The sequence below is a fragment of the Oryctolagus cuniculus genome, chromosome 4 (assembly GCF_964237555.1).
Source record: "Oryctolagus cuniculus chromosome 4, mOryCun1.1, whole genome shotgun sequence".
In the NCBI taxonomy this organism is placed as follows: Eukaryota; Metazoa; Chordata; class Mammalia; order Lagomorpha; family Leporidae; genus Oryctolagus; species Oryctolagus cuniculus.
Genome location: NC_091435.1, coordinates 58,044,058 through 58,068,956, shown reverse-complemented (window position 1 = coordinate 58,068,956; position 24,899 = coordinate 58,044,058). Strand labels below are relative to the sequence as shown.

Sequence of the window (24,899 nt, the reverse complement as noted above, 5' to 3'; positions counted from 1 at the left end):
CCAGGCCAAAGCCAGCCAGGAGGCTGGAACCCCACAGGTCTCCCACATGGGTGGCAGGGGCCAAAACCTTAGGCCATCTTATGATTGCTTCCCCGATGTATCAGCAGGGTGCTAGACTGGAAGTGGAACAGCTGGGACTCAAAATAGCATTCATATGGGGTGCAGGAATTGCAGGCAGCAGCTTACGACTCTACACCATATTTCTAGCCCAGAGCTAGAATAAGTTTTAATCTAAGCTGTCTACTTAGATAACTTAGATAACCTTAGACAAGAAATTTAATTTTCCTTACATGAGGTTTATAAAAATAAAACATAAAAAATAATAACATGTGTCTCATAGGGTCTTTGTAAGGACTCTGTTAAAATTCACAAATACTTAGATTAATATCTAGAACACTTGTAACAGTATACAAAATGTTCACAACAGTACTCTATTAGATTTCTGGATATTATTATATATTATGCAGACCATCAAGTTGTTCCATTGTTCCCTTCATGTGGGAAATTGTTTTTCCAGTATTTTATAAATAAAATGCTTTGAAGAACAGCTTTCTATACAGCATATAACTGTTTTAAAAAATAGTTATCTTTGAGGATAGTCACACACATTAAATGCTTCTGTCAAATACAGAATTTAAAGGCATTTGATACATTTTGAGAGATTCTATCCCTTTACTTACTTACAGAAGTAAAGCGTTGACTTGAAAAGTCATCATGACTTTGTCCATGTGATTTATCATCACTGCAGAATTTAACCAACTATATATTTTAATAGTATCCATTGTTAATTTTAAATTTAAGTTATTCTATTACAAGCAAAAGGGGTTCACATTTGTGTCCTTATTACCTGTTAGGGTTGAATTTTGCTTTCCCCAAATTCATACCATGAAATCCTAACCCTTAATACTTTAGCATGTGACCTTATTGGGAAATAGGGCAATTGCCATTGTTCTTAGTTTAGAATGAGGTCATCCTGTAGTGCTGTAGGTCTCTAAACCAATAAGATTTATGACCTTATAAGAAGTCATTTGGATAAAGACACACACACAGGGAGAACACTATATGAATGGAAGGAAAAAGATCAGGTAATGCAGCAGAAGATACACTAAAATCTTCTGACAAACAGTTGAAACCTAAAAGACAACCATGAACATTTCCCCCACACAGACCACAGAAGGAAACAACCAAACTACCATAATCTTAAACTGATTTATGGCTTCAAGAACCAAGAGATGATGAATTTCTGTTCTAAATCGCTCAGTTTGGAAGCCCAATATGCTTATTTTTCAGAGTTATTTATTTATTTGAAAGGCAGAGTTACAGAGAGGCAGAGGCAAAGGCAGAGGCAGAAGAAGAGGCAGTGGTAGAGGTGGAAATGGCAAAGAGAGAAGTCTTCCATCCAACAATTCACTATCCAAATGGTCCCAGTGGTTGTAGTTGGATGGATCCAGAGCCAGGAACTTCTTCCCCCATCTCCCACACAGGTGCAGGGACCCAAGGACTTGGGCCATCTTCCACTGCTTTCCCAGGCCATAGCAGAGAGCTTGATGGAAAGTGGAGCAGCTGGGTCTGGAATCAGCACCCGTATGGGATGCCTGCACTGTAGGTTGCAGTTTTACCTGATATGCCACAGAGCTAGCCCAAGCATCACTTTATTGATGCAGCCCCAGCCAACTAATACACTACCATTGGTATCTATTCTTGAGTAAAAACAACTGTGAGTTCACCTGTTTGTAAATCTCCCTTGCTGTGATTTTCTTTCATATTTTAATTTGCTCTTTTTTTGCCCCACTCTTGCTCTTTTGTTCTTTTGCAGTATCTGATAGTTCTTTCCAGTATTTTAACTACCAACAGTAGACATAATTTTTTACTAACTTCTCTACCCTTTCTTTTCAATTTAGTTTATCATATTAAGTTCTTGTTTTAATATGCTTACAAAATTAAAAGATAACCTGGAAAGAGTAGATTTCCCCTATATTTTTCCCTTTTTTGTAATTTTTGGTGCTTTTGACCTATTTCTATTTTCTGAGAAAATATTTTCTTTTTTTCTTATATTTTCTTTAAAGCATTAATTGTGTTTCAGAGTTGTTTAGATATTTGCTCTAGAATGTTTGTATGAGCAAGGAAAACTAGATATTCCTTCCAAATAGAAAAGAATCATCATTATTAGAAGTAAAGGGGGGGATTGCCTAATTAAATTCACTTTCACCATATGCAATGGTAATTTAATGCTCATATTACAGTTGGTTAACTAGTGACAATTACATATGTACTTAAAATTATAATAAATTTTTGAGAGAAAATAAATAGTAGAGGTTAATAAATACAATGCTATTTATGATTTTGGCATGAACAGAAATTTAATTTTACTGTAGATTGATGCAATATTTATTATCTTAAAGTAGTTAAACATTGCAAGCTAGTCTGTTCTAATTTTGCTTATCTTTTAGCTATGTGCCTAATATGGGATTTTAAATTTGTCACTCTATTTAGTTAGTGACTTAGCTGTCTGAGATTGCAGGGTCTTATTCTCTCTTGTTAAGAACATTTGCTATTTGACTTCAGTTAAAAGGAATGAATGACAGAATCTGTGATTTGCTTAATGGATAAAACAGTCATATCCATTTCCATGTAATTCCCTGCATCTACAAAGGGTAATCCTGCTTCCTGCTGGACAATAACTATAGAGTATTTGATTTGAAGTAGATTTATTTTGATAGGTGAATGTGTTATAAAACTTAAATGTCCTTTATCCTAATATTAAATATGTAAAATGGGAAATCTAAGGTAAATCTTATGTGCATATGACTGAGTGAATTTTCAAGGAGGTATTTCTTTTAAGAATTAATTCTAAAGAGTGAAGTAAATTTACTAAACTGCAGATATTCAGACACTAGATATATAAATTGTAATTGCTTTCAACAAAATCTCAAATCATAAACCAATCAATGCAAAACTCACAGAATGTAGGTCTTTTTTTTTCTTAATTTAGTGTATATTTTTATAAACATACACATTGCCCTCCAGAATTTCAGGGCGAGGTAGGAAGACTGTCAACTTCTCAGGAGATGTCTGCAGAGAAATCTCTTTTGTTTTTTGTCTTATTGAGAGGTTTATTTGCATGGTTTCTGGGTAATACAATTTGTTCTTACTGCTGTCTTTCTTCTGCTGCTGCTGATAGATGACTGGTGTGACTTTGGTTTGAATTTTGGCATGATCAAGATGCATGGATTGCTCTTGTCTTAGTTGGCTCTGTCATTTCCTCTGAAGACCATGTTCCATCTTCAGCTCTTATGGGACACTCATCAATAACCTCTTACCTCTTTCTCTCTCAGTTCCTTTTCCCATTGTCAGAGAACTTTGTTTTTCTCTTCTTGACTGGGTGAGATTTTCTTTCTTCAAGTCCTACTGTTCTTAGATGGACCTTCCCTTTCCCTCCTAGAGAAAAAACAGCTTAAGAATTATAAGGAAATACAGCCAAAGGAAAAATAGAAACAAATCAGTAGAAACTAGAAGGAAGAAATGTTCTTTGATTGGTTATCATCAATGTAGATGGCCCAAATATTTGGACGTCTGCTACCCATGTGGGAGACCTGGCTGAATCTCCTGGCTTTGGCTGGCCTGGTGCTGGCCATTTTGGCATCTGGGATATAAACCAATGGGTGGAAGATCTCACTCTCTCTGTGTGTCTCTGCCCCCGTCTCTGTAACTCTGCCTTTCAAATAAATAAATAAGCAAAAATAAAATATTATAAACTCCTTTCAAATCAGGTTTTCACATAAATAACTGGTGATATAAATAATAGTTGAAGTTAAGTATTTGAATAGATGGAAACTGAAAATGTTGAACATCAATAATGAAGAGATCAAATGAAAGCCATTTTTGAGGGAAAACTATAACATTGTATTTATAAATAAGAAAAGGAAAAATACAGAGTGATTTTAGCATATAATTATATGGTTGATATAAATGATATAAAATTACTGATTTCACAATTGTTTCTACATGAATGCTAACATGACTTTTACAGGAATTTCTGAGGAATAGTGAGTCTATATTATAAGGTGCTTACCCAAAGAATTTAAACAGTTCTCTGAGTCTCAGTCTTTACAGCCATCTTCCTTGTTCTCTCCCCCTTCCTCTCCCTCTCTTTTTCTCTCTCTCTCACTCTCTATCTCTCTCTCTCTCCCATCTTCCTCTCTTGAGTGCACTCCTTTTTCCTTAGTTACACTAAAGAGTGCTATAGAGATTCAGCAAAGTCAATATTTTCATAAGAAGGCACTTTATCCTCTCCCTTAGATCACCACCCTTAACTGTCTGTCCTTTGTTCAGGTGGTCTCAGTCTTTCAAATCTTCACACATCATAGCCTCAAAAAATAAATAAATAAATAAATAAATAAGGGCCGGCATTGCGGTGTAGCCAGTAAAGCCATCACCTGCCATATTGGCATCCCATATGAGCACCGGTTCAAGACCCAGCTGCTCCTCTTCTGATGCAGCTCTCTGCTGTGGCCTGGGAAAGTAGTAGAAGATTCCCCAAGCCCTTGGGTTCCTAAACTCTCATGGGAGACCTGGAAGAAGCTCCTGGTTCCTGGCTTTGGATTAGCACAGCTCCAGCCATTGCTCCAACTGGGGAGTGAACTAGCAGATGGAAGACCTCTCTCTCTCTCTCTCTCCCTCTCCTTCTCTCTCTGTGTAATTCTGATTTTCAAGTAAATAAATACATCTTTAAAAATAGAAAGGAAGGAAGGAAGGAAGGAAGGAAGGAAGGAAGGAAGGATGGAAGGACGGAAGGAAGGAAGGAAGGAAGGAAGGAAGGAAGGAAGGAAGGAAGGACGAACCATGTGAATGATCCTGTGCTTGGCTGGAAGACTGTCTACCTAGCCTATGCAAGGGATTGAGAGGGCATGGCACATCATGCTTCCTGGGAAAAACCCTGGTTGAAGACCCAGCACATTGAGACCCACACATGACCTGACTGCTGGCAGGTGGCAGGGGCCCTAGGCACATTTCCCCCACCCCCACTTCCCACTGAGGGGTGAGGGGCCTTGTAACCATCAGTTGAATTAACAACTCACAGATGTGAGCAAATTGTGTAAGACATCTCTAGGAGCTACGTGACCTATAAGATGACTGGTAAAGGGCTTTGGCACCACCATTCCCTCTGCCCAATAGAATTGCTGTTACTACCCCATGCTATTTCTCCCCTTTGCCTGCCCTAGAATATCCTGTGCCTGATTGCTAATAAACAGACATGTTCACTGAAACTGTCTCCAGTGTTTCTTGTTGAAGAATCCCATTACCCCACCATCACAACAGTGTGGGCCTCGCAAGACAAACCCACAACATCAGCCAACCAAACAAAATTCTAAACCTGCATTGAATGTGGTAATGGAGTTGATGTGGTGGTGCTTCTACCTTTTGCTCTGTTGCTCTGCTTGTTGAGGTGGCCTCTATAAGCACTGATCTTACTTCAGAACATGATGAAATCCTTTAAGTGACTGAAATATCCTTGGAAGAACTCAGGGAAAAGAATTAAGAATTTGAAGAGGAAGAAATGTTCTTTGATTTGTTATCATCTGTGTTAAACAGCTCCTTAAAGAAGACTACAAGAAGATCTACAGGGTCATTTTCCTTTGCTTTCAAGTAAAAATCATTTTTTGCACACATATACTCTTATGCATATACTTGTATTACTCTATGTATGTATGGTTTTAGTATATTGAAATGTGAAATATTTATTTGCATGCTTATAGATAACCTATTTAACATTATCACAGGTTGGAGTTTAAAAATGGAAAGTGATACATAGTTTAGAGTTGAAGCTGTTTGTACCTTTAAAGGAAGAAGGATGCAGCAGGAATGATCAGAAGATAAAAAATGATGCAGGAGTCTAATAACTAAGGTTCTGAGAAGAACTTTAGTCACATGGAGGAGTGCTCAGAGAGAGAGTTTGAGGCAGTGTCCCATGTCAGGTAGAAATTTCCAGAACCTTTTAGCCCAACCTAATTGAGGCTTTCACTCTGAAGCAAAGATGATCTTGAAGCTGGAACAGACTTTAAATTTTCTGGAAGATCTTTTTGATGAGGAATTGTATAGACTAAATTTCTCCCTACAACTTATATCTCTAATGAATGCCCTTTATAGAGTGAGACCCTATGAAAAAGAATGCAACTCACATATTCAAGGATATCATGAATTAGAATTTCCAAATGCTCCCCATGATTAATGACTTCTTTTAAATTCCTGGCAAAAAAAATCATGGCAAATTGGCACTTTATGGCTAGATGAAACTCTACTTCTAATACAAAATTCAATTGAATGAAACACAATTAATGGAGATATCCTTTTTATCTAAACAATACAGAATTAGAGGCCCAGGCATAAAGCAAGCCCTTTTTCTACTCAGGTTTAATAAGAACCAAACCTGGATCCAAGCTTTATTCCTTAGATAGAGCTAGTTTCAGAATATTCAGAACAGGAAAACGAATCCCAGTGCTTACAATAAATTTGACCAGAAATTTCATCCTCAACCACATTGGCTGGGAACATAAAACCAATGAAGACTGTGGAAGAGACCAGACTCATATACTTTCTACCACTGACTACTGTTCTCATCACTAAAAGCAAGATTTCCGTGCTAGTGAACCAAAGATTCCACCAATGTCAGTATCTTGGATTTTTAAGAATCCGAAAGAGAAAAAAGCAGAGAGAGAATGTCCTAGAAATGAAAAGGAGCCAGTCTTTACCATACTTTTCTAAGTTTTGATTAATCTTTTTTTGTTTGTTTGTTTGTTTTATTAGGCAGAGTTAGTGAGTAATAAGAGAGAGAGAGAGAGAGAGAGAGGGAGAGAAAGGTCTTCTCTTTCCGTTGGTTCACCCCCGAAATGGCCACCACAGTTGGCGTGCTGTGCTGATCCGAAGCCAGGAGCCAGGTGCTTCCTCCTGTTCTCCGATGAGGGTGCAGGGCCCAAGCATTTGGGCCATCCTCCACTGCCTTCCCGGGCCACAGCAGAGAGCTGGACTGGAAGATGAACAACCGGGACAGAATCCAGTGCCCCAACTGGGACTAGAACCCGAGGTACTGGGGCTGTAGGCAGAGGATTAGCCAAGTGAGCTATGGTGCCGGCCAATTAATCCTTTTGAACTGTGATCATTAATTCTTCCAGAGCTCTAAGGCCTATAATTATAGTGTCTTAAATTATACCGGCATTCGGCCAATATTGATTTGGAGTTCTAATCTATAGCGATGGGATGGAGCCAAAAGAGGGCAAATGATTCTTCACCTTTAGGTTCTAAGTGAGATGGTGCACATTTAAAGAGAATATGGCTGTCTAATGAAAAATTTCATAAATTATTGTGATCTACAATTTCCTTGTACACTTCCAACATTCTAAGAACTTTGTTTTTATATGATGATCGCTCAGACTTTCAATGCCTCTTCTCAGAATATATCTTCTCAGAATACTGTGTTAGGTAGTAGCAGACAACAGAACCTCTGAGAACTGGAGTATATCAAGAGCAGTTGATTCACAACTAGTGTTCTTATGAAATTCCTCTTGGTCTTTGTCCATGGTTCAGTAATGGCTACTGGTTCTAGAAGATAGCATATTTGGTTATGCTACCAGGCAGGAAGTAGTTTAAAATCCTTAAACTCTATCCTAGACTAAATCCATTCCTTTCTAACTGATTAATACAATTAATATACTTTTATCCTTTCAAGGAATTGATATAAATTGGAAGGCATGGGTAATGCATGTGAGTGTGTATGCATGTGCATGTGTGTGCACGTGTGTGTTTGTATGTTGGCTCAGGCAGTTGGGAGTCAAGTGGAGAAAGTAGCTGTAGCATGAAGATTAGTGTTGATATTTTGGAAGATTTGAACAAGTGAGTGTGGCAACAACCTCCAACAACTGGTAGTTTGTATATTAGAGACAGGAAAAGGCCCCATACTAGTCTAGGATAGTGGGAACAGGGTTTTAGTGACTGCCATGCAAAGGTAGAGGATCTGGGGCACAGTATTGAAATAGGATCCATGACATTAATTGTTGCAAACCTAGTAAAACATTATAAGCAATAAATGCTGTTAATTTAAGATTCAGGGATCAAATGATGAGATCTTTTTGTTGATGTGTTTTTGATGCAAACTCCGTAGCCATGGCTAGGGGAACTGCTCTGGATGGAAATAAGAATGAATGTCAAAGAAAGGGAGCTCAGGGAAGGACAGAGAAACAGAAAGGAGCATGGCCATTTGCCTGTAAGAAACGCTGTTTCCCATTCACATCTCACAGACCTTACCACTGCCTCAGACAGCATGATAAGGACATATTGAAAATCTCACGTCAATTGGAATTTGCTTGTTTTTTTCATATATCAAGCACTTACAAATATATTAGGTCAGAAAGAAAGAAACTCAGAAATAATCCTAAGAGAAATATCATGCTCATATCCTCATTGTCTCTTCTATCCCCTCACGGAACCTCACTAAAATTTCATTGCAGCAGCCATGTGAATTATTATTTTTTTTCTTTTTAAGCATGAATAGATATAATTTCTTTAACCTTTCTCAAAGAGAAGATTGGATACAGGCATTCAAAATGACACCAAAGAAAATATGTAGGCTACAGAGAATCTGTAATACAGGAAAATGCATAGCTATAGTATAGATACAGATTCAGGTATTAATGCAGATGTAGATACATAGTTTTTAACCTGAAGTCAGGAATGCCTAATCATACTTCATATGCTCAAAATTTAGAGGTCTCCTTAGAGATTCTTTTCCATGAAATTCATTTTAACAATATAGTGCAGTTCCAGAATCATGGTTGTAGACAGAAGACATTGGCTTTCTACTGGGTATGTAGCCTTAGATAAATCATTTTAAATTTTCTATTTTATTCTATACTCTAAACTGAGTATCAATGTGCTTAGGAGATTTTTAAAAAATGTGAAATTAATTATAATGAGAATTATAGGCAGTATAGAAAGCATGTTTTGAGATATGTTATTTAACACCATAGTAAAGAATGTAATATATCCCTCTCTTCTGTTTAGTGAAGTTCTCCTGGCTGTCTTCTCTTTCTCTCACTCTTTGTTTTTTTCCCAAAGCATTTCTTCAGTATATCCTTTGGAAAGATGATATCCAAAGATTTCTCTGAGATTCAACTGTAAATTCTTAGCTCACACCTCTCTAAGTCTCTGAAGTCACTGACAGTAGGTTAGAAAGAATTGATTTGAAATGTCTGGCATTTCCACCTTAACAACCATAGTTAATAAAGATGTTAGCAAGGAAGAGTCTCAGCTGATAAATTGCAAATTATAAAACTTATCAGATGATAAGACTTACAAAATGAAAACAGAGGTTAATTACAAATACCCAATGAACTCACAGAAATTTTATTTCAAGTCCTTATATAAAATGTATTTATATAGTTCTGAAAATATATTAATGCTTTGACTATACATGCACTTGCCAAATCTTTGTACTCCACTAAATAGTTCACATATTTTTCATGATATGCAAATGAAGAGACTGAGGAGTGATCAGGAAAATAAACATTTGCTACAATTTGAAAATAATAACCATTTGTTATAATTTCAGGTTTTATGGAAAACAACTTATATTCTTTTATTTTTCAGATGTCTATAGTAATATACCAGGGTACATCAAAATCTCAATGGGGGGTGCTGTGCCAAAGAGGGTTAAGCTGCCATCTGTTGTGCAAGCATCCCATGTGGGCACCAGTTTGAGTTCTGGCTGCTCCACTTCTTATGCAGCTTCCTGCTAATGTGCCTGGGAAAGTAGCAGAGGATGGCCAAGTCTTTGGGATTGTGCATCCACGAGGGAGATCTGGATGAAGATCCTGGCTCCCAGCTTCAGCCTGGCACAGCCCTGGCCATTGCAACCATTTGGGAAGTGAACGAGCCAGTGGATTAAAGATTCATTCATTCTCTCTCTCTCTCTCTCTCCCCATCTCTTTCTATTGCTAGGCTTCTCAAAGATAAAAATAAATGTTAAAAGAAATTTATTTTAAAACTTCATGGAACAATGGAATTCAAATATGTTTATACTGTTGCAAAAAATTTGTTTGAAATCCTCCACTCATATCTTTCCTAATACATATTTCCATAAATGTTTTGAAGAACCCACATATGCATGAATTACAATTTTTTTCCAACAACATAAACTTAACATCTAATTTCTTTTTCAATGAATGTTTTGATGTGTTCTCATATTGTTTTTCCAAATTGAAATGAAACTCTCTTATTTAGTCTCTTTAGTATTTTTAAACTCCTAGCAGATCTGCTGGATCCCACCAGCTTAAAAAAAACATTTTCTGCTTTAATCACTTTTACTTGTTTGACAGATACTGTTTTGCTACTAGATACATATTTTGCATTTTGAAGCAGAATTCTATTCCAAATAGATTGACAGTTTTTCTGTTGGTATCAAAATAGAAAACATAGCTTTGTCCATACATCCAACAGAGGATAAAACAACATAAATAATGGGCATTACAATTCTGACAATGAACACAGAAGCTTTATTAGCAGTAAGGAAAATAAACATTCTGTGAAGGCAGAAATAGACTCATGATCACGGTTGAATTTGATAGTGCTAAAAAGTTAAATATCTATCTATTTGGATTGTATTGTAGATCTTTCTTTTTTTTTTTTTTTTCCCAGTTCAAACCAAATTCAGAGGGCACACGCTGGAAAGGAAACAAAATCCATGACTTTGAAGTTAATGCTCAACAGATGTTGAGGTTACAAAGTTGTTCCACTGATCTTCAAGAATCTGTGCAAAGAATTTCAAACAACTTCAGCAAACAATACTGACTGAGTCCATCAGGTCCCAAGTGGAGAGGTTACATGTACACACAATACTTACAGAATACAAATTATTAAATCAGATAGTCTGACCCTATGTAAGATTTTCCCTTTTTGTTGCTTTAATGATAGCCTAAACTTATGTTTAATCACTTTGTTCACTACATTATTTTCACTGTCAAGTGTTAGTTAACCTTACATATAAGTGTGTCTGAATTCCTATAATTACCAGATTTTCAGAATATTTCATAAGCATTCCTGACTTTACACCTACTTGGTTAATATTATTGCCAAGTAAAGAGCTTACTGTATTTACTGTACTTTTTTACCTGAGTGCTGTAAACAGTACATGCAACTATTTCAGAGTTTAAAAATTTAATATTAATTATAAATATTCCAATTGTCCAAACTGCCTAAGGTTTTCTTTCTTCTTTTATTTACATCTGTGAGCTCATAATCAAAATATTTTAAAGATTTATTTATTTATTTGAAAGTCAGAGGAAATATTTTTAAAGAGTTATATAGTGTGAGAGAGTAAAACACCACTTGAGACCTCTGGATTCCATCAAACAGTGCCTGAGGTCAAGTCCTGGCTACACTTTTGATTCCAGTTTGTTGCTAATTTGCACCATGAGAAGCAAAAGGTAAAGGCTCAAGTACCTGATATCTAACCATCCATGTGGCGAATCCTGCCATCCACGTCAGGGATTCACCCTGGGTTCCAAGCTCCTGGCTTTCGCCTGGACCAGCACCAGCCCCACCAGTTGCAAGCATTTGCAGAATGAAGTGAACCAACAGATAAGAGATTCTCTCCCTCTTTCTCTCTCTCCTTCCCTTTCTCTCTCTCTCTCTCTCTCTCTCTCTCTCTCTCTCTCTCCCCCCATCTCCATCTCCATCTCCATTTGTCTCTCCTACCTCCCCAACTTCAAGTTAAATAAGTAAATAAATAAAGTAACCTTATCATGTTTGTATAAAACATTCTTTTCTTTAACATGTAAAAAAACAAATCCTTTACCAGAGAAACAATAAAATAAAACTACATTCTATTTAGGACTTGTATATAATGTACAGCAAAATATTTTTTAACTTTTTTTAATAAATATAAATTACCAAGGTACAGCTTTTGGATTACAGTGGCTATTCCCACCCCCCCACACCCCGTAACTTCCCTCCCACCCGCAAACCCTCCCATCACCTGCTCCCTCTCCCATTCCATTCACATAAATATTCATTTTCAATTTCCTTTATATACAGATAAATGTAGTATATATTACGTTAATATTTCAACAGTTTGCACCCAAACAGAAACACAATGTGTAAAGTACTGTTTGAGTACTTGTTATAGCATTAATTCACATTGTATAACACATTAAGGACAGAGATCCTACATGGGGAATAAGTGCACAGTGACTCCTATTGTTGATTTAACAATTGACACTCTTGTTTATGGCGTCAGTAATCACCCTAGGCTCTTGTTATGAGTTGCCAAGGCTATGGAAGCCTTTTGAGTTTGCTGACTCCGATATTCTTTAAACAAGGTCATAGTCAAAGTGGAAGTTCTCTCCTCCCTTCAGAGAAAGGTACCTCCTTCTTTGATGGCCCATTCTTTCACTGGGACACTGGGATCTCACTCACAGAGATCTTTCATTTATTTGGTTTTGTTTGTTTGTTTGTTTTGTTTTTTGCCAGAGTATCTTGGCTTTCCATGCCTAAAATACTCTCATGGGTTCTTCAGCAGAATCTGAATGAATGCCATAAGGGCTGATTCTGAGGCCAGCGTGCTGTTTAGGACATCTACCATTCTATGAGTCTGCTGTGTACCCCAATTCCCATGTTGGATCAGTCTCTCCTTTTTAATTCTATCAGTTATTATTAACAGACATTAGTCTTGTTTATGTGATCCCTTTGACTCTTAATCCTATCATTATGATCAATTGTGAACTGAAACTGATCACTTTGGCTACTGAGATGACATTGGTACTTGCCACCTTGATGGAATTGAGTTGGAATCCCCTGGAAGGTTTCTAACTCTACCATTTGGGGCAAGTCCAATTGAGCATGTCCCAAAATGTACATCTCCTCCCTATCTTATTTCCACTCTTATATTTCACAAGGATCACTTTTCAGTTAAATTTAAACACCTAAGAATAATAGTGTGTTAATTAAAGACTTCAACCAATAGTGTTAAGTAGAACAAAAAATAATAAAAGGGATAAAGTATTAAGTTGATCATTGACAGTCAGGACAAGGGCTGATCAAGTCACTGTTTCTCAGTGTCCATTTCACTTCAAAAGGTTTCCTTTTTGGTGCTCAGTTAGTTGTCACCTATCAGGGACAACATACGATATTTGCACTTTTGGGACTGGATTATTTCACTCAGCATGATGTTTTCCAGATTCCTCCATTTTATTGCAAATGACTGGATTTCATTTTTTACTTCTGTATTCTATAGAGTACATATCCCATAATTTTTTTTTTCCATTCTACTGTTGATGGGCATGTAGGTTGATTTCGCGTCTTAGCTATTGTGAATTGAGCTGCAATAAACATTAAGGTGCAGACAGCTTTTTTGTTTGCCAATTTAATTTCCTTTGGGTAAATTCCAAGGAGTGGGATGGCTGGGTTGTATGGTAGGGTTATATTCAGGTTTCTGAGGTATCTCCAAACTGACTTTCATAGTGGCTTTACCAGTTTGCATTCCCACCAACAGTGGGTTAGTGTCCCTTTTCCCCCACATCCTCGCCAGCATCTGTTGTTAATAGATTTCTGAATGTGAGCCACTCTAACCGGGGTGAGGTGAAACCTCATTGTGGTTTTGATTTGCATTTCCCTGATGGCTAGTGATCCTGAAAGTTTCTTCATGTGTCTTTTGGCCATTTGGATGTCTTCTTTGGAAAAATGTCTATTGAGGTCCTTGGACCATCTCTTATGTGGGTTGTTTGTTTTGATGTTGTAGAGTTTCTTGATCTCTTTGTAAATTCTGGTTATTAAACCTTATCTCTTGCATAGTTTGCAAATATTTTTCCCATTCTGTTGGTTGCCTCTTCAATTTCCTGACTGTTCATTTGCAGTACAGAAAGTTCTCAATTTGATGTAATCCCAATTGTTAACTTTAGCTTGACTGCCTGTGTCTCAGGGGACTCTTCCAAGAAGTCTTTGACTGTGCCTATATCTTGCAGGATTTCTTTGATGTTCTCTAATAAGTTCATGGTGTTGGGTCATAGATTTAGGTCTTTAATCCATGTTGAGTGGATTTTTGTGTAAGGTGAAAGGTAGAGGTCCTACTTCATGATTCTGTGCCTGGTAATCCAGTTTTCTCAGTACCATTTATTGAATAGACTGTCCTTTCTCCAGGAATTGGTTTTAGATCCTTAATCAAATATAAGTCGGCTGTAGATGTTTGGATTGATTTCTGGTGTTTCTATACTGTTCCATTGGTCTATCCATCTGTTTCTGTACCAGTACCAGGCTGTTTTGATTATAAATGCCCTGTAGTATTTCCTGAAATCTGGTATTGTAATGCCCCTGGCTTTGTTTCGTTTGTACAAGATTGCTTTAGTTATTCGAGGTCTCCTGTGCCCCCATATGAATTTCAGCATCATTTTTGGTATCTCCTTCTATTTCCTTCTTTAACATTTTGTAATTCTCATTGTAGAGATCTTGCTTAAGTTTATTCCAAGGTATTTGATTGTTTTTGTAGCTATTGTGAATGGGATTGATCTTAGAAGTTCTTTCTCAGTCGTGGCATCATCTGTGTGTACAAAGGCTGTTGATTTTTGTGCATTGCTTTTATATCCCGCTACTTTGCCAAATGCTTCTGTGAGTTCCAATAGTCTCTTAGTAGAGTTCTTTGGATCCCCTAAATAAAGAATCATATCATCTTCAAAGAGGAATAGTTTGAGTTCTTCCTTCCCAATTTGTATCCCTTTAATTTCTTTTTCTTGCCTAATGGCTCTGACAAAAACTTACAGAACTATATTGAATAGCAGTGGTGAGAGTGGGCATCCCTGTCTGGTACCAGATCTCAGTGGAAATGCTTCCAACTTTTCCCCATTCAATAGGATGCTGGCCGTGGATTTTTCATAGATTGCTTTGATTGTATTGAGGAATGTTCCTTCTATACTCAATTTGCTTAGAATTTTCATCATGAAAGGGTGTTGTATTTTATCGAATGCTTTCTCTGCACCTATTGAGATAATCATATGGTTTTTTTCTTCTGCAGTCTGTTAATGTGGTGTATCACATTGATTGTCTTGCGCACATTAAACCATCCCTGCATACCAGGGATAAATCCTATTTGGTCTGGGTGGATAACCTTTCCGATGTGTTGTTGTATTCTATATGCTGGAATTTTATTGTGGATTTTTGCATCTATGTTCATCATGGATATTGGTCTGTAGTTTTCTTTCAATGCTATATCTTTTTCCAGCTTAGGGATTAAGGTGATGCTGGCTTCATAGAAAGAATTTGGGAGGATTCCCTCTTTTTTGATTGTTCTGAATAGTTTGAGAAGAATTGGAGTTAGTTCTTCTTTAAGCGTCTGGTAGAATTTAGCAGTGAATCCATTGGTCCTGGGCTTTTCTTTGTTGGGAGGGACTTTATTACTGTTTTAATTTCTGCCTCAGTTATGGGTCTGTTTTGGTTTTCTATGTCTTTATGGTTCAATTTAGGTAGGTAGCATGTGTCCAGGAATCTATCCATTTCTGATAGGTTTCCCTGTTTGCTGGCATACAACTGTTTGTAGTAATTTCTGATGACTCTTTTTATTTCAGTGGTGTCTGTTGTTACATTTCCTTTTTCATCTGATTTTATTGATTTGGGTCTTTTCTCTCTCTCTCTCTTTTTTTTTTTTTTTTTTTTTTTTTTTTTTTTTTTTTAGTTAGTTGGGCCAATGGGGTGTCAATTTTGTTTATTTTTTCAAAAAACCAGCTCCTCGTTTGGCTGATTTTTTGGAATGTTTTTCTTGATTCAATCCTGTTGATTTCTTCTCTGATTTTAATTATTTCTCTTCTCCTACTAGTTTTGGGTCTGGTTTGCTGTAGGTTTTCTAGATCCTTGAGGTGAATTGAAAGCTCCTCTATTTGGTGCCTTTCCAATTTCTTGATGTAGGCACCTATTGATATAAACTTTTCTCTTAACACTGCTTTTGCTGGATCCCATAAGTTTTGATATGTTGTGTTGTTAATTTGTTTTCAAGTATCAAACAATTCAGCAAATGTATTCTGGAACAAAATTTCCTAACAGAAGTTCAAAAACCTTTGCAAAACTATACCAAATAACATCTAGATTCAATTATTTGCTAAAATATCCCCCTGAAATAATGATTTCTGGATGTTTAAACTGAGTGTATTGTCTCAATATTTCAATAGAATTCATAACACATTAGTAATGATTTTTCTGTGGATAAAATTATGATATTTTAATTATAAGATAAATGAAATCTAAAATAGAGACACAATGTATCTTAAAGTTTTTGAGACCACACAAGAAATTTCCAAACACATAATTTATTATATGCTTATAATTTTGAAAATATTTTTCTCTGAGCACTGTTTCTGCCAGGGTAGAAAAATTAAAACATGATCCATTATATGTGTGTGTGTGTGTGTGTGTATATATATATATATATATATACATATATACATATATATATATATAAAGAAAACAGAAATAATTACTGCTTTAAGGGTCTACTTGAATGCTATAGAAATATGGTTAGGTCTTAAGAGCCCTAAAAACTGCCTGGTGAATATCTCACACAATAGAAATGATTTACCTAAAACTATTAAAAGTTATTTTAACAAATTCAGAATGGCACTAGCTTCACAGAAGAGAGAGATAATAATTAAGCTCAGATGATCAATATAGATAAGAATTAAAAATCTTAAGGAAGTTGTATCATTGTAAAATAGCCACTCTGCCCAATTCAGGACTGAAATAACTAACTCTTGAAACTTTAATGTAGTTTTAAGATATCTCACTTCTTCCTATTAATGCAAACTTAAAATTAGCATCATTTAACATTGTGTCCTAAAAATGCAGTTCTCAAAACTATCCCAAGATTTATAGCCCCAAAAACACTGCTATCAGTGCACACACACTGACACTACCAGCTGTGTCCCCTAAATTTTAATGATATTACAAACACTTAATTTAGGCCTCTTCTCCTTGAAATAAGTAAAGGATAAAAAAAATTAGGATCTTAACTATGTAAATTTATAAAAAGTTATTTCCTATGTGGTTTAGAAGCACACTGAAAGAAAAGCAAATTTAAAAAGTATCATATTTAAAAATGGATTTTCATAAAAAAACTATTTCTCTGCATTATTATTTGTGTGACTTGTAAAAATAACTGATAATAAAAAAAAAGCCTTAAAAGGCATCTAAAAGTCATTGCTCTGAAGACACTCAAGAAGAGAGGACTTTAGATGCCAAGGAGCATGGCTATCTGAGGTGCTTTATGCAGGATGTCCTTGACTAAAATGACTTTGGACCTTGTGTTTTTCTCTGAGCTGCTTTCCTGTGTTACTGAGGCTTTACTTTGTGCTTCAAACCTGGAATAACCACCTTCTGCAACTTCTTTTGTTTCCTTTGACTGACTCAGTCCAGATTACCCAACCTCATTTTTATTAAATGAGCTATAATCTCAAACATATGTTGCTGATCTTCTTGTCTTTGTGTATCCTGGTTGAATCTCAAAGATGCAGAGGCATCCTACTTATTCTGCATACTCACAACAAAATGAGACATACCTCCAGGAGATGGTGTCTCCAATGCATTTTTCCATACAGCTTGGGGATATTTGGCTTTTTTGTTTAGTTATTGCTGTCGCTGTTCTTGTTTAGAGAGCTTCTTTGGATCCTCCTTTTTCCCTTATTTCTTATTTACTTCTTCATCACCAACTTCATCTTCAGTGACCTTAGATCTGAAGAAGATTCTTCTTCTGACATAAGGACTGTTGTTTCAGTTGCAGAGTCTAATTTTTCATTAAAAAGAGAGCACTGAATGCCCGATTTTGTGGTTGCAGGATGTATTTACTCCAGGAGGACATCATATTCAAGACCCATTTCATCACAGGGGCCAACCACAGGATCAGTAACTGTACCCTTAAAAAAGCTAAGCAATGGCATCTTTAAGCTTGTGCAAACCATCCAATATTCTAGCAGCTCAGCAAATTTTCTTACCTTGATCACAAAGGGCAACTATATCCCTCCTCACTTTACGGCCTTTTGTAAGGTAAGAAAGGTCAACTGAAAAAAAACTTTTGTTACAAGAGGGATAAATTCTGGTGCCCATGGTCTTCAGGTGCTCAGTGAACTTGCATTCATAGAGTAAGCCATTGTTTCTGAGTGGTATTGACAATGTGAAATATCAACACAGAGAAAAGTCTGACAACATCTTGAACAAATAAGGCAGTTGATTGTTACTCATAAGCACCAATATACATCTCTTCAAAAAGGACTATTCAAATACTCCTGGTCATTTGCAATCTTATCTCTTACATAACACAGATGAGAATGTCATGTGACTTATTTTTCCATGAATGGAAGACATTCTTTTTTCTGTTTCTTTTGTTAAAGTTTTCTTACACAAACAGCATCTCTTTAATGTTGCTGCATTGCACTGAGAGTCTGGATTCAGTTACTTAGAGTCAAACAGTCTTTCAATCTTGTTACAAAAAATTTACTCCTGGGGCTGGCGCTGTGGTGCAGTGGGTAAAAGCCCTGGCCTGAAATGCCAGCATCCCATATGGGCACTGGTTCTAGTCCCAGCTACTCCTCTTTCGATCCAGCTCTCTGCTATGGCCTGGGAAAGCAGTGGAGGATGGACCAAGTCCTTGGGCTCTGCACCCATGTGGGACACCCAGAAGAAGCTCCTGGCTCCTGGCTTCAAATGGGCACAGCTCTGGCTATTGAGGCCATCTGGGGAGTGAACCAGTGGATGGAAGACCTCTCTCTGTGTCTCTACCTCTCTCTGTAACTCTTTCAAATAAATAAAATAAATCTTAAAAACAAAAAGTTTACTCATAAACTTGTATGCTTGACATTTAAATCATCAACTATATTGTATGTGAACAGATTTGCTATATGTGTAAGAAGACTTGAATTGATACAGTTCAGGTTGTAAGGATTAGTACAATCATATTCACATTTTTTGACATTGTTCAATCAGTGACTCCCTTTTCAAAAACTCTGAAGACATAAGAATTGAACTGACATTTCCTGGCTTCAAAGTGAGCATCTCACTATCTTATTCTCCTTAGTGCTCCTTTTAACATACTCTATTACCCAGTTGAGAATGTGAATGTCACAATGAACAGGAATGTCCAACTTTTCCCAGTGTTTGGCATCCATAGATAAATATTCAGCAAAGTGTGTCATTCATATGCATCAAAAGATCTCATGGGAAATACAATCTTCTTTCAATTTTTTGCTTCATCACATACATGGATCACCATGTTTGACCCTTCAGATTCTTCAGTATTTTCTCCACCATTATGAGTAATACAATTTTCACTTTCTAATGAACAATTCATTATGTATACAACATTCTATCTAAAAAAGAAATTATAAAATCTTATTAACAAATAGAAATACCTTATGACACAAAGATCTTTCTTCTGGGCGTATGTCAAAGAAAATTAAATTATTACCATTTAAAGGAAACTTCCTTCCTGTGTTCATTGTTTTATTCACAAAGGTAAGATATAGAAATAACCTTTGTCCTACAATTGATGAATAGATAAAGAAACATGGTGCATATATACAATAGAATATTATTCAAGCTAAAATATGATAAGCTCTTGTCATTTACCATAGCGTGGAAAAGTCTGAAAGACTTATCCCAAGTGAAATAAGTCAGATATGGAAAGAATAATTTCATGATCTCAATTATGTGTGGAGCCTTAAAAACATCAAACATAATAGAAGGAGAAGAAAACAGTAGTTAACTAGGGCAGAGGGTGGGGAAGAAATGAGGGATTTATTTCAGAGGAAGCAAAATAGGAGATATGTAGGATGAACAGGCCTAAAGATGTGATGTGCAGCATGAGAACTTCAGATAATAAAATTGCACTATTAGGGGAAAATGTTGAATACATAAACCTAGTTAGTTTGCAAGGATAATAAACTTACATAAAGGGAAATAGCTATCTAGCCATTAAAATAATTGAAACAATAATTCATATTTTGCCACAAATAGGAGCTCTATCAATACAGGAATAGAAGTTCTATTGATAGAGTAGTAAAAATATTGAGAGTAGTTCTTCCTTTCCATATAGATCCTCAAAATCGAAACAAGCAAGAAACTTAGAAAGGAATAGAAGTTGACATCCTGTTATAGTTATTTTCCTCACTTCACTTCGGAGGTTGATTTGTCTAGTCAATATCTTCAGGTGTAAGCATTAATAAGAAGGAAGCAAAATTTCTTGTTTAGTGTATTACTCAGATTTCTCAAAAAAAAAAAGAATTATGATTAAAGAGGTTTATTCAAAATAATTGATTCACCTTATTATAGATTGAGAAGTTCCAAGATCTGCAAGATGACTTAGCAGCTGGAGACCCTGCAGAGTCATGGGCTAGTTCTAGTTAGAGTCTGAAGACCTGAGAACGAGAATGGATAGAGTATTGCCAGGGCGAATGTTGGCAGACTTCAGACCTTATAAGAGCCAGTGTTTAAGTTTGAGCCTTATGTTGGGAAATTTCTGAAACCTTCAGGCAGGAGAATTTATCTTACTCTGGGGAGAAGATGAGAGTGAAGAAGTGAGAGAATAGGGAATGTTCAGTCTTTGTTCTTTCAGGCCAGCTAATCAAATGAGACTCATTCATATTAGGAAGAAAAATCTGTATTACTAAGTCAATTCATTTAAATATTCTGCTCAAAAAATGCCCTTACAGTAAAATCTACAATATTTATTCAAATATCTGGGCACTCCATGGCCCAGTATAATTGATAGATAAACTAACCAGCGCAGTTACCTACTACATTCTAATAGTTAAGGAGAAAATACTTGAGTGTATGTTCTGTATATTTTCACTGTGGCTGCTGTTCAGACTTTATGAAGGGAAGGCCTGGAAACAAAAGTTGCTATCTTCAGGAAGCTTGCCTGACCACAACTGACAGATGCTGATGCATGCCTTTTAGTTGTGGGATTAATTGCTATTTAGACAATGCTTGTCCTTTGTGAAAATCCTTGGAAAAGCCTTATATTTCGCATTAGTGTTTTAGGAAAAATTATGATACCAACTAAGTATTACAAATCTTTTCATGTTATATTTTCTATAATTTGGTTTCTACCACAATAACTTGTATATGGTAATCCATGGACACATACTAGTTGAGTAGGTGAAATATGAATACAAATTAGCATTAACATAAAGAGATTGGAAAACTAGTTTAAGTAGTCAGTAAAATGTTTCGTCATCCCACAGTGAGTGAAGGTGTTAATCCTGCAGGAGAGTCAGTACCCTAAATGTGAGTCATCATTTAATGACAAAATTAAAAACTAGAAGTTATAAATCCTTTCTAATCAGCTTTCACCTTTATTCTGAAGCAGATATGTAGTGACACAGATAACAGAATAAGCCAAAGCTATTATTTCTGTTTACACTCAACTTTGGTGTATGCATAACAAATCCTAAAAATGTAAACAGTTAGTTTGGATTAAAACTGAGCTCTGAACTTGCATTCCCAGATCAACTCCACCCTCTTCTCCACCCACCTGAAAATGCTTTTAGTCAAAATAAACCCTCTACCTGCACCCTGCCTTTGCAAAATACATCTTTGATGGCATATCATTCACAATCTTGGCAAAACTCTAACCTCAATGGAAAATATAAGAGCTCTTATTTCAGAAGCTTTTAAAAACACTGACTAAAGTGCATTATACAGTTCATGCTACTCAAAATACAGGTCATTCATAGGTTACTTCTGCATAGTGGTTAATGCTAAAGAAACACTGATTTCATGAGAATGGTTCCAGTGTAAGAGCATGATGCATTTATGAGATAGAATGGTTGAGGAAAAGAAAACTGTACTTCAAAAAGATAACAAAGAAAGTGACAGCATTTTAAACAAATTTATATTTGATAATCATTCACAAAATTGAGTAGAGATTCTGAACAGCATTCATATAAACATGGGTTTAAGAAAAACAACACAAAATGCACTACTGCTTACATAGTTTCAAAGCTGTCTTATCATGCAAAGTATTGTGATGTATGCATTTTCTTTCCTCTGCTAACAACTGATGAAAGAGCAAACCATACTATAATTTGAAAAAGAATTTTGAAAACTATTCATTGTCCAAAGAAAATAAATACTATAAAAATTTCAAAAAACTATCAATAAAATTAAATTTGTCTAATCTTGGCTCAAAAATTCCAGAAATTCTTTTAGGATTTTGCTTAATATATTTTGTGCTTTTATAACAGGATACTTGAAACTAGGTAATTTAGAACAGAAATTTATTTTATCTAGAACCTAGGCAATAGGTTCATTGTCTGAAATGGAATCAGCCTGTACATCCAAAATAATAATGTTTCATTCTGAATTCTCACACAGCAGAAAGCAAAGGACAATAAAAGAGCCTTGTCCCAAAAGTCCTTTTATGATGCAATTCATCCATGACAGAACCTTCTTAATACTGTTATAATAATAAATTTAGAGGGGTTGAACAGTCAAATCATAGTAGACTATTTGATATAAGAGTTCATAATTTTCTTCTATTTTTCTCTTAACTACCTAAACATACACATGATTTGATGAATTGAGAAATATCCTTCATTGTTGTGGATCAGTTGTAAAATTATGGTGTTGTGACTAAGGAAAGGCTGTATTTTAAATTTTGCTTTTCTTCTTGTGCTATACAAACATGTACTTAATACAGTAACTGCAAAATGAAACAATATTTATCACTGAAACTACAGATTTCGTATTTTGTTTCTGAGAGAGTTTAGAGAGTCATTGATTAAATCTAGCTGAATTCAGTAATCCGGATAACGTTTAGTGGTAAAGCGAGTCTAGAATCACAAATTCCCTAGCTACGACTTGAGCAACATTTGCATTTCCACTTTAAAATGAAGTCTTCATGAATCAACAACTACTTCCTATCTCCAAAGGTTTCAACTAGCAGCAGGCAGAAGTGGGTAGGATGCCTAAATTACATTATAGTTCTAAACAAGTTTGAGAGCCTTTCAAGTATTTAAAACAGTAGAAGCTATTCCATAAATGTGCATAAAGTATCTTTCATTTTTGTTACTGCCAAGAAAAGTAGGAAATGTGGAAGTGGGGGAGAAGAGGAAGGAAATGAGGTGACCAGGATTTGAAAGAATGACAAATATTTTGCCTTTATTAATCTATTAATCTATTAATAAAGGTAGGGGGACCTGGGAGAGGCTTCTGTTTCCTGGCTTCACATCAGTCCAGCTCCAACTTCTGCGATCATCTGGAGCGTGAACCAGTTCATGGAGGACCTCTCTCTCTGCCTCTGCCTCTGTGTAACTCTGCCTTTCAAAGAAACTAAATCTTTTTTTAAAAAAAACTTTATTAGAGTTTGAATATATGACTAAGTACATTCAAGAAAAGTATTAACAAAAGCCTGAGGATTAAGGAAAGATGGTGGCATAGGAAGCACGAGAAATATGTGCCTAAAAAAAACTGTACTGGCATAATCTGACATAACTATTTTCAACTCTGAAGTCTGTTAAGAATTCAAACTTCCAGGGAAGTATGTGATGGTAAGTTGAGATACCTTTGATTCTCAGTCCTATCACTATGATCAATTGTGAACAGAAATTGATCACTTGGACTAGTGAGATGGCATTGGTACATGCCACCTTGATGGGATTGAATTGGAATCCCCTGGTATGTTTCTAACTCTACCGTTTGAGTCAAGTCAGCTTGAGCATGTCCCAGATTGTACATCCCTTCCCTCTCTTATTCCCACTCTTATATTTCACAGGGATCACTTTTCAGTTAAGTTTCAACACGTAAGAATAACTGTGTATTAATTACAGAATTAAACCAATAGTATTAAGTAGAACAGACAAAAATACTAGGAGAGATAAAGTATTAAGTTGTTCATCAACAGTCAGGGCAAGGGCTGATCAAGTCACGGTTTCTCATAGTGTCCATTTCACTTTCACAGGTTTCCTTTTTGGTGATTGGTTAGTTGTCAGCAATCAGGGAGAACATATGATATCTGTCCCTTTGGGACTGGCTTATTTCACTCAGAATGATGTTTTCCAGATTCCTCCATTTTGTTGCAAATGACCGGATCTGAAAATACTAACTGATAGAACAAAAAAGGGAGAGAACGATCCAACATGGGAAGCAGGATACACAGCAGACTCATAGAATGGTGGATGTCCTAAACAGCACTCTGGCCTCAGAATCAGCCCTTAAGGCATGCGGACACAGCTGAAAAGCCCATGAGAGTATTTCAGGCATGGAAAGCCAAGACACTCTGGAAAAAAAAAAATGACTTAAATGAAAGATCTCCGCGAGTGAGATCCCAGTGGAAAGAATGGGTCATCAAAGAGTGAGGTACCTTTCTCTGAAGGGAAGAGAGAACTTCCACTTTGACTAGGACCTTGTCTAAACAAGATAAGAATCAGAGAACTCAGAGGGCTTCCATAGCCTTGGCAACTCATGACTGGAGCCTAGGGAGATTACTGATGCCATAAACAAGAGTGTCAATTTGTTAAGTCAACACAGGAGTCACTGTGCACTTACTCTTCATGTAGGATCTCTGTCCTTAATGTGCTGTACATTGTGATTTAACGCTATAACTAGTACTGAAACAGTATTTTTTTTTGCTTTCAAACTTTTATTTAATGAATATAAATTTCCAAAGTACAGCTTATGGATTACAATGGCTCCCCCCCCATAATGCCATAATGTCCCTCCCACCCACAACCCTCCCCTTTCCCACTCCCTCTCCCCTTCCATTCACATCGAGATTCGTTTTTAACTTTGTGTTTATATGTGGGTGCAAACTGTTGAAATTTACTTAATATATACTAAACTGATCTTCTGTATATAAGAGAAATGAAAATTAATCTTGATGT

At 36.1% G+C, this 24,899-nt stretch overlaps 1 pseudogene; it reads right to left on the bottom strand.

Annotated features, from left to right (window-relative positions):
* Positions 1-16,525: 16,525 nt before the first annotated feature.
* On the bottom strand, positions 16,526-24,691 carry LOC100348251 (SANT and BTB domain regulator of class switch recombination-like; annotated as a pseudogene).
* Positions 24,692-24,899: the final 208 nt, after the last annotated feature.